Genomic DNA, 9,799 nt, shown 5'->3' on the forward strand with positions numbered 1-9,799 from the left:
TGATACTTCATCTCTTGCTGCCCAATTTCCTATTCTAATAATGAAGATATTTAATAGCTATGCAAATAATACACTGGAGATGTAATTTATTAAAGTGGCAGCGGAAAGTACCACTTATGCACTGGGAGATTGACTTAATAATTCAATTCCTTAAGCCTTTATTAAAGGCTCAACTCATGGGCCTGATTCTTTCTTTCTTTTTTCTTTTCTTTTCTTTTCTTTTCTTTTCTTTTTTTTTTTTTTTTTTTGAGATGGAGTTTCGCTTTTGTTTCCCAGGCTGGAGTGCAATGGCACGATCTCCACTCACTGCAACCTCCACCTCCTGGGTTCAAGCACTTCTCCTGCCTCAGCCTCCCGAGTAGCTGGGACTACAGGTGCCTGCCACCATGCCCGGCTAATTCTTTTGTATTTTTAGTAGAGACTGGGTTTCACCATGTTGGCCAGGCTGGTTTCAAACTCCTGACCTCAGGTGATCCTCCCATCTCAGCCTCCCAAGGTGCTGGGATTACAGGTGTGAGCTACCGTGCCCTGCCGGCCTGATTCATTTTTTTGTGCACATCTCAGTCCCATATGTGGTCCTCAGCTACAACAGAGAGGAGTATGGAAGTTGCCTGCTATGCCTCACCATCTAAAACTGCAGTTGTGCTGAGCCTGCTGGCCAAGCCTTTGGTAGCCTAGCTGTGGCCAGCAGGAGAGCTTTTCATGGATGCATACTACGTGAAGAGAGGAAAATTCCTCGTTTCTAGGGAATCATGGGGCCGTTTGGCCCATTCCAGAACATTCGAGCTTGCTCTACCTCTGCCCATCACTGTATGTCAAGGATGCTGCAGGGATGGGACAGCCCATGTGGAAGCACTTACAGAGAACACTAGAACACGGGAAGCCAACCTACAAGTCTTAGGCTCATGAGCAGCTCTTGGAACACCACAGACCAGCCTTAAAGCAGCCTTAGTGGAAAAACTGGCAACAAAGCCAGTATTTTTTCTTTTTGTTTTGTTTCGCAATAAGGCAGAAATTCAATAATAGATGAAGAAGTGAAGCTGCAATTTCCAGTGGTATGCTGGTAAACCAATTCACTGGGAAAAAAATAAAGCCCTGAATGCAAGTTTTCGAGGTGTAAATATTCCCACCATGACCAGCTGGGGAGAGTTGCACACAACTGGCTCTCACATGCCAGTCTGGGCTATCTCTAGTGCACTACTGCACGTTACTTTTATACAGATCTGAAAGAACTGTTCATCTCTCCAAACACAGTCCCTGCTTGCAAATTTTCAATGCTGTCCAGTTGATATTGGGAGGTTAGACATTTTTCTATAACTAATAACAAAGTATATTGGTATTTACTGCTGCAACAAACCCCAAAACAAAATGGCCCCCCAAAACTGTCTTATGCTCATGGATTTTGTGGGTCAGGAATTTGGACAGTGGACGTCTAAGGATGGCTTATTTCTGCTCCATGTTAGAGGCTCCAACCAGGACACTCAAAGGCTGGGGTTACTTGCTAACTGGGGGACTGGGATCATCTAGAAGGTTTCCTCACTCACATATCTGGTATTGATATTGGCTTTCATCTGTAACCACAGCTGAGGCTATTGTCCAGAACACCTAAACATGGCCTCTGCGTGTAGCAGCTTGGACATTCTCCTGGGGTGGTAGCTAGGTTTCAAGAGAAAGCATCCCTAGAGGACCAGGTGGAGGCTGTATTGCCCTTTATGATGTAGCCTTGTTTCTTGTTTGTTTGTTTCTTTGTTCAAGGGAAATTGAAAGACACAGTATCATTTCTGCTAAAGTTATAAACTTACCTAGATTCCATATATGAATATAGACCCTACCAATCAACAGGAGGAATGTCAAAGTCATATTTTAAAGAAGATTATGTGGGCTGGGAGGCATGTTTGTGGCCATCTTAGGAAAATATAATGTCCCAGAATTGGCATTTAGGGAACTCTTCAGAGAAGTAGATTGGGAATTGTCTGTCATCCACCTCTTCCTCAAACTTTTTGTGTTAGTCTGTTTTGCATTGCTATAAATAAATACCTGAGGCTGGGTAATTTGTAAAGAAAAGAGGTGTATTTTGCTCATGGTTTTGCAGGCTGTACAAGAAGCATGGCACAGGGTGAGAGAGGGAGCTAAAGAGAGAGGGGGAGGCAGGCTTTTTTTTTTTTTTTTTCCTGAGACGGAGTCTTGTTCATGTCACCCAGGCTAGAGTGCAATGGCACGATCTTGGCTCACTGCAACCTCTACCTCCCAGGTTCAAGCAATTCTCCTGCCTCAGCCTCCTGAGTAGCTGGGATTACAGGCACCTGTCACCATGCCCTGCTAATTTTTGTATTTTTAGTAGAGACAAGGTTTCGCCATATTGGCCAGGCTGGTCTCGAACTCGTGACCTCATGATCCACCCACCTTGGCCTACCAATGTCCTGGGATTACAGGCGTGAGCCACCACGCCTGGCCTGGAGGCTCTTTTTTTTTTTTTAACAACCAGCTCTTACTGTAAGTAGTAGAGTGAGAAGTCACTCATTACTGCAGCAAAAAAGGCACTAAGTCATTCATGAGGTATCCACCCCCATGACCCAAATGCCTCCTACTAGGCCCTGTCTCCAACACTGAGGATCAATTTTCCACATGAGGTTTGGACGGGACAAGTATCCAAACTACATCACCTCCCTTGAAGCTTTGATACTTCGGAGAGATGTCTAAGCGCTCTGTTTTAGGCTGTATACCTAGATCACCAGAAAACAGCATGAGGAGGTCTCTGTTAGCTTAAGAAATCAGAAGAACCATATTCATTTAGTTATTCAACAAAAATTTATCAGGGACCTACAATGCATCTGGCAGTATGCTAGGTACTTGGGAAAACAGACATAGTTCAGCACTCTTGGAACCTGTTCAACAAGTAATCAAAAAAGTCACAAATAAACAAAGCATTGCTAGCTTGAACAAATGTTAAAAAGAAAACAAATAGGATATGTGATGGAGAATGATTGGCAGGGTGCTTATGTTAGATAAGGAAAACTCAGAGATAAAGCCTTTCTGAAAAAAGGCTTTTTTAAGAAAAGCCTTTTGTCATTTAAGATGACAAAAGAAGAAACAGGAAAAGCCACAAGCTGAGTGTCTCAGGAACAGGAGACAGCAAGTCTGAAGCCCCAACGCAGAAAAGCGTAATGCATCTTCTAGGGGCATAGTGAGAAAGGGGGAACAAAATATGACAAAGAGGGTTGGGCTGGAGACCAAATTGTGGAGCCGTAAGCAAAATATGGCATTTAACATTGCAGGGAAGGAAAAGATGACCCAGAGGAAGGGTGTAGATAGATGAGGCAGAAATGAGAAGACCCAGCACGTGGAGAAACAGCCCTACTTTGAAGTCTGGCCAAATAGACTTCAAAGAGGAGGCTGGGAAGGAGGGCAGTGATGGAAGAGGAAACAGAAAGTACAGCCAGACAAATGCCAAGAGAGGAGACTGCTTCTAGAATGTAGGAGCAGCCATCAGTTGAATTCAGCTAGTGGGCTGTGGAAGGTGGTACAGGCACGAGCCTATGGGATGGAGAGCATGAGGGTTTTCATTGACGTTATTCAGAGTCATTTCACCAGAGTGGAAAAACCGAAAGCTCCATTGGAGTGGGAGAGGAAGAGCTGGAGGCAACATTCCTGGTGAAATCTCTTGAACATTTTTGCTGGAAGCAAATAAAGAGAAATGGAACGTTAACATTTTCTAAAGCAAGTTCTTCAGAATGTGAGCTATATTAGGTATTAAATTGGTTTAATGAAAATGAAGTTTTGAGAAACCTTGGGTTTAAAAAAGTCTTTCCTACCTATCTTTATGCACCTTGATAAACTAATACTCATTGTGAATTTTGCTCCTTATTTTCATTTAAAATTTTCAAATTGTGTCTCGCAGTACCAATGGAACAAACTTTAGGAAGCACTGAGCTCATCTATATTTTTTGTCCTCAAGTTTTAAAAGGGAAGATACAAGAAAATCTTTCTAAATGTGCAGTTCTGTATTCTTTGCAAAACTGTAGTGAGCACATTGTTAGCTGGGTGATTCAGTGCGCCTGATATCAAGAACTCTTGTGACACATTTCCCCTACAAATTAATACCAGGAAAAATAAATTGCTTCTCAGAATGAACTGGGACATTTAAAAATATTGATCAATGAATCAAGAATGAATCACAACTTTCTAGAACTAAAAATGACCTTAAATGTCATCTGGTGAATCCCATCATTTTTACAGAGGAGAGAAACAGGCCCAGCGATGTTAAAGCAGCTGCATATGCCCTGGATTCTTTAGCAGCAAGCTCCTTCTTCCCGGTCAGTCCTTGGGTCACCGTCCTGTAGGGAAACCATAGAGGACATTTGTTTCACCACACTGAACTTCCAGGAGTCTTGGTAGTAGATCTTGTCCTCAACAACAGTAATCAATTTTTCCTAGTTGCCTGATAACCTTTACTACAGTCTCTTAAAATTATTGTTTTTCTGGTTGTTTTAATGAGTATGCTTTACCTCTTTACTTGGGTTTTAGTTAGGAGCTCCAGATATTTTCAGAAGGCATAATCATAAATTATATTAATTTTAAACAAATAAGTGCATAGAGGAATTTACAAATTAGTCCTGCATGTTTGGAGGTTGGAAAGTATCTTCCTTATAAATCATGTTAAACACAGTAGTTAGTTTCTACCACAAGACCCCTTAACCCATAATAGAACTGGAGTTCATTTGTACCTCTCTCTTAGGTTGGCCCTCTGGGGGTGGGAGGGTAAACCTTTGCTCCTGCCTGTTACAGGTGGGGCTTCTGGTGGAGGCAGAGGTGAGAGCCAAGAACCTCTGTCTGAGTCACACAGACAGAAAGTCAGAGAGAAGGATAGAGAGGAAGAGACAGAGAGACAGTCAGAGAGAGAAAGAGAAAGTCAAAGAGAGAAGGAGAGAGAGAGGTAAAAGTAGTAAAGAAAAAACAATGTACCCTATTTCTTTAAAATCCAGGGTAAATTTAAAACCTATAATTGATGATTGAAGATCTTCTCCGTGTGACCCTGTAACACTCCAATATCACCTTGTTGTCAGTGTAAACAAGGGCACAGCCAGCACTGAAGCCACTGACAACCCATCGACTTCCTATCAAAAATCCTTAACCCAGCAGGTTTCCTAACAGGGGATCTAAATCTTCATTAATTACCATACAAAGGTCCAACCAGACCTAGGAGGAACTCCCTTCAGGACAGGACCATAGATGGCTCCTCCTGGGTGATTAAGGGAAAAAGACAAAATGGGTATTCAGTAAATGATAAGGAAACTCTTGCAGAAGCAGAGTTAGGAAAATTGCCTAATAATTTGTCTGCTCAAACTTGCTAGCTGTTTGCACTCAGCTAAACCTTAAAGTACTTACAGAATCAGGAAGGAGCTATCTCTATCAATTCTAAGTTAATATGGACTGAATGAGGTCTTATTAATAGCAAAGAATAATTGAAATCCCAAACTTACAAGGTTTTCAACAAAAGTAAAGTTTGCTAAAAGTTAACAGTGTAACATGTATTATCCTAACTTCTAATCTTATGGAAATCAGATCCTATCAGTGCCCCTCAAAGCTCAAGTCCAGTCAGCTCAGGACCATACAACTAATACCTCTTCTTATAGGGTTAGGAATGGGCACTGCTACAGGAACTGGAATAGCAGGTTTATCTACTTCATTATCCTACTACCACACACTGTCAAATAATTTCTCAGACAGTTTGCAAGAAATAAAATCTATCCTTACTCTACAGTCCCAAATAGACTCTTTTGGCAGCAGTGACTCTCCAAAACCTCTGAGGCCTAGACCTCCTCACTGCTGAAAAAGCAAGACTTTGCACCTTCTTAGGGGAAGAGTGTTGTTTTTACACTAACCAGTCAGGGATAGTACAAAATGCTACCCGACATTTATGGGAAAAGGTTTCTGAAATCTGACAACGCCTTTCAAACTCTTATACCAACCTCTGGAGCTGGACGACATGGCTTTTCCCCTTTCTAGGTCCCGTGACAGCCATCTTGCTATTACTCACCTTTGGGATCTGAATTTTTAAGCTCCTTGTCAAATTGGTTTCCTCCAGGATCAAGGCCATCAAGCTACAGATGGTCTTACAAATGGACCCCCAAATGAGCTCAACTCTCAACTTCTACCGAGGACCCTTCGATCAACCCTCTGGTCCTCTGGCTGGCCTAGAGAGTTCCTCTCTGGAGGACACTACCACTGCAGGGCCCCTTCTTCACCCCTATCCAGCAGGAAGTAGCTAGAGTGGTCATCACCCAATTCCAAAGAGCAGTTAGGGTGTACTGTTTAGAGGGGGGATTGAGAGGTGAAGCCAGCTGGACTTCCTGGGTCGAGTGGGGACTTGGAGAACTTTTCTGTCTTAGAAGAGGATTGTAAAATGCACCAATCAGCCTCTGTAAAAACGTACCAATCAGCACTCTGTAGCTAGCTAGAGGTTTGTAAAATGCACCAATCAGCACTCTGTAGCTAGCTAGAGGTTTGTAAAATGCACCAATCAGAGCTTTGTAAAATGGACCAGTCAGCAGGACATGGACGGGGACAAATGTGGGAACAAAAGCTGGCCACCCTAGCCAGCAGCAGCAACCCGCTCGGATTCCCTTCCATGCTGTGGAAGCTTTGTTCTTTCGCTCTTCACAATAAATCTTGCTGTTGCTCACTTTTTGGGTCCATGCCACCTTTAAGAGCTGTAACACTCACTGCAAAGGTCAGCAGCTTCATTCTTGAAGTCAGTGAGACCATGAACCCACTGGAAGGAACCAACTCCAGACACAACAGTGCACTGGGTAAGTAACATTCCTATGCTCCTGCTGACTCTTCCTTCACTTGTTGCTTCTTCCATCACGTGGGAGTAAATTGGCTTTTGCAGGCTACCTGAGCCTTGTCTGCTCCATCTCACACTGTCTACCATGCTTTCTGTCTGAAACATTCCTTTGTTTCAAGAACTTAGGGTTTGGGCATTTGTTCTGTTTGTTTTCTTCTCCTACACTCTCTCAGTCTGCCACTAACTAGCTCCACATGCCTGAAGGCCTCAGAGAACAAGAGTAGAGGTGGGCATAGGTCTCTACTTGAGAGAGAGAAAAAATATTCTTCCCTTCAACCAATGGTCACCAGGGCCCAGGCAAGTAGGGGAAGGATGGTGCCCAAAATCTTTTGCTCCTGTGAACCCCCCAAGAAATCTGCCCCTACTGCTCATGTGGGAGAATCGGCTGTTTGGATGTTGGGGGGAAACAAAGAAACTTTGTATTGAGGTATCATGATATTCTGAATCTTTAGCTCTTACAATACCACAGATATTATATTATTGTATATAATGCCACAGATATTATTTTAAAGATGATGGCGAAACTGAAGTTCAGAGAAGTTAAATAATATACACAAGTTAAGACTTTTTAAAAAGACTTTGAACTTTGACCTTTTTTTTTTTTTGAGATGGATTTTCGCTCTTGTTGCCCAGGTTGGAGTGCAATGGCGCAATCTTGGCTCACCACAACCTCTGCCTCCTGGGTTCAAGTGATTCTCCTGCCTCAGCCTCCACAGTACCTGGGATTACAGTCATATGCCACCATGCCTGGCTAATTTTTGTGTATATATATATTTTTTAGTAGAGACGGGGTTTCTCCATGTTAGTCAGGCTGGTCTCAAACTCCCAACCTCAGGTGATCTGCCCACCTCAGCCTCCCAAAGTGCTGGGATTACAGGCGTAAGTCACCACACCCAACACAATCCATTTGTGTCATGAAATAGAATGTACATTCAGAAAAGCATAAACAGAAATGTAGCAACTTGTGGTCTAAGTGTGAGTATTTACCAGGTCAAAGCACAAGCATTCACCTCCTCAGAAAGTCTACCATGTTCCCCAAGGGTAACCACCCTCCTAACTTTTAGAATAATCACTTTCTTGCTTTTCTTTTTATTTTTTTTACACCTACGCGTAAAGTTTGCTGTTGTCCTTTTTTTGAGCTTTAAGAAAATGACGTCATATAGTATGTATTTTATGTTTGACTTCTTGTATTCAATGTTATGTTTGTGCAATATAAAATTGCATGAATAGATCAAAATTATTTCGAACAGGTGCATATTGAGGATTTGGGGGTTGTCCCCATTTTTTAGCTGCTTCTAATAGTGCTACTGTGAACATTCTTTTACATATCTATTGGTATATACATTACTCTTGGACACATAATATTTGGATATGTGAGTGTGTGTGTATGTGTATATATGTATGCACGTATATTTGTATCAGGATATATACCTTTCTGGCTGTGATATGGGTATTTTCAACTTTAGTAGCTAACCTGAAACTGTTTTTGAAAGTGGCTGTGCAGGCTACATTCCCACTAGCAATGTATGAAAGATCCTGTTGTTTCACATCTTTGCCAACAGTTGTTATTGTCAGTCTTTTACATTTTATATGTTCTGGTGCTTATATAGTAATATTTTGGTGTGTGTTTTGTTTTTTTTTTGAGATGGTGTCTCGCCCTGTCACCCAGGCTGGAGTGCAGTGGCACGATCTTGGCTCACTGCAAGTTCCACCTCCCGGGTTCACACCATTCTCCTGCCTCAGCCTCCCTAGCAGCTGGGACTACAAGCGCACACTGCCATGCCCAGCTACATTTTTGTATTTTTAGTAGAGATGGGGTTTCACTGTTAGCCAGGATGGTCTTGATCTCCTGACCTTGTGATCCGCCCATCTTGGCCTCCCAAAGTGCTGGGATTACAGGTGTGGGCCACTGCGCCAGGCCTTTGGTGTTGTTTTAATTTGCATTAATTTGCATTAATTAATTTGTGAGGGATCTAGGTTACCTGTGCCTTATGAGAATCTAATGCCTGATTTGCATTTACCTGATTATTAATAAGGTTGTGCACCTTTACATATATATATTTATTTAATATTTGCATTTCCCATATTGTGAAGTACCTGTTTAAATCATTTGCCCTTCTTCTACTGGGTTGTTTTTTCTCACTGCTTTGTGGAAGTTCTTTAGCCTGTAAATAAGCCCTATGTCAATTATTTTTATTGTAAATTTCTTCTATTCTATAACTTCCTTTTTCATTCTCTTCATGGTGTCTTCTATGAACTGAAGCTTGTAATTTCAATGTACTCCAATTTACCCATTTTTTTCCTTGACATGTCCGAGATCATGGAAAAATTATCTAGTATTATCTACTAGAGTTCTATAGTTTAATTTTCATATTTAGATATACAATTGACTTTTGTATATGTTTGTGAAGTGGGGACAATTTAATTTTTTTCCATATGGATATCCAACTATTTCTGAATGATTTACTAAAAGGTCTTTTCTCTCAATTTTAGACTGTTATTGTACCAATAATTGTGATTGAGCAAGAGCGTATTTCTTTAACTTGAAAAAAAAATTTCATAGTCACTGAAACACATTTATCTAAAGTTAGGCATTATCTAAAATTTGGAGAATGTAAAGCAAATCTCAGTATTTCTTTCTCTTTTTTTTGGTGAGCAATAAAGCTTTTTTAATCACCTAGGTGCAGGCGGGCTGAGTCTGAAAAGAGAGTCAGTGAAGGGGAGATAAGGGTGGGGCTGTTTTATAGGATTTGGGTAGGTAAAGGAAAATTACAGTCAAAGGGGGGTTGTTCTCTGGTGGGCAGGAGTGGGGGTCACAAGGTGCTCAGTGGGGGAGTTTTTGAGCCAGGATGAGCCAGGAAAAGGAATTTCACAAGGTAATGTCATCACTTAAGGCAAGGACCGGCCATTTTCACTTCTTTTGTGGTGGAATGTCATCAGTTAAGGCGGGGA

The sequence above is a fragment of the Rhinopithecus bieti genome, unplaced genomic scaffold, assembly GCF_001698545.2.
Source record: "Rhinopithecus bieti isolate Rb0 unplaced genomic scaffold, ASM169854v2 scaffold_7398, whole genome shotgun sequence".
NCBI lineage: Eukaryota > Metazoa > Chordata > Mammalia > Primates > Cercopithecidae > Rhinopithecus > Rhinopithecus bieti.